Source organism: Protobothrops mucrosquamatus, unplaced genomic scaffold, assembly GCF_001527695.2.
Source record: "Protobothrops mucrosquamatus isolate PMUCROS unplaced genomic scaffold, P.Mucros_1.0 scaffold35, whole genome shotgun sequence".
NCBI classification, from domain to species: Eukaryota; Metazoa; Chordata; class Lepidosauria; order Squamata; family Viperidae; genus Protobothrops; species Protobothrops mucrosquamatus.
The window spans coordinates 1,542,537-1,544,280 of NW_015386419.1; positions in this window are offsets into that span (position 1 = coordinate 1,542,537).

A 1,744-nucleotide genomic window follows, 5' to 3' on the forward strand; every position below is an offset into this window, starting at 1 on the left:
AGTTGCAAGAAAAAGTATGTGAACCCCTTGGGATAACGCGGAGTTTTGCATGAATTGGTCATAAAATGTGCTCTGAACGTCATCTAAGTCACAACAATAGAAAAACACAGTCTGTTGAAAATAATAATACACAAACATTACATGTTGCCATGGTTTAATTGAACATAACATGTAAACATTCACAGTGCAGGGAGGAAAAAGTATGTGAACCGTTGGACTTAATAACTGGTTGACCCTCCTTTGGCAGCAATAACCTCAACCAAACGTTTCTTGTAGTTGCAGATCAGACCTGCACAACAATCTGGAGTAATTTTGGACTACTCCTCTTCACAAAACTGTTTCAGTGTAGCAATATTCTTGGGATGTCTGGTGTGAATCGCTCTCTTAAGGTCATGCCACATCATTTCAATCGGGTTGAGGTCAGGACTCTGACTGGGCCACTCCAGAAGGAGTATTCTGTGCTGTTGAAGCCATTGTTTTGTTGAATTATTTGTATGCTTTGGGTCATTGTCCTGTTACATCACCCATCCTCTGCGGAGCTTCAGTTGGTGGACAGATGGTTGTACGTTTTCCTGCAAAATATCTTGATAAACTCTGGAATTCATTTTCCCATCAATGACAATGATCCGTCCAGGCCCTGAGGCAGCAAAGCAGCCCCAAACCATGATGCTCCCTCCGCCATATTTTACAGTAGGGATGAGGTTTTGATGTTGGTGTGCTGTGCCTTTTTTTCTCCACACATAGTGTTGTGTGTTTTTCCCAAACAACTCAATTTTGGTTTCATCTGTCCACAGTATATTTTGCCAGTAGTGCTGTGGAACATCCAGGTGCTCTTTTGCAAACTTCAAACGTGCTGCAATATTTTTTTGGACAGCAATGGTTTCCTCCGTGGTGTCCTCGCATGTACTCCATTCATGTTTAATGTTTTCCTTATTGTAGATGTGTCAACAAAAATGTTAGCATGTGCCAGAGATTTCTGTAGGTCTTTAGCTGACACTCTAGGATTCTTCTTTACCTCAAGAAGCATTCTGCGCTGTGCTCTTGCAGTCATTTTTACAGGNACTGATTGGAGTCAAGGTTGGCTCCCTCCTGGCTCCAATTAGCTCTTGGAGACGTCATTAGGCTAGGGGCTCACATACTTTTTCCTCCCTGCTCTGTGAATGTTTACATGTTATGTTCAATTAAACCATGGCAACATGTAATGTTTGTGTATTATTATTTTCAGCAGACTGTGTTTTTCTATTGTTGTGACTTAGATGATGTTCAGAGCACATTTTATGACCAATTCATGCAAAAGTCCGCATTATCCCAAGGGGTTCACATACTTTTTCTTGCAACTGTATTTGTGCCACAGACTTGACTGCCCAATAAATGAGTAAGTGTTATAAGTATACGGTAGTCTACACTGAAGTTGCTAATTACATGATCTTCACAAATATGCCTTGTGTTTCCCAGAATTTCTGTGGCAGTCTACCTCAAAGGTCATTGTAGAGATAAATTGTCCTTAACCATCTTGCCATATGATATAACAATAAATTTATCTGTTAGATTTTCTCTTTTATCATAATGCTGGTTGCCTTGTAATGGAACACTGAAGGAGCCATTTTAAACAGGAAATAAGACTTTTTGGTTAGCTTTTAGTTCTTCAGAGCCATGTGAGGCTGGTTTATGGGTCTAACCCAGGGGTAGGCAACCTTGGCTCTTTTATGACTCGTGGACTTCAATTCCTAGAATTCCTGAGCCA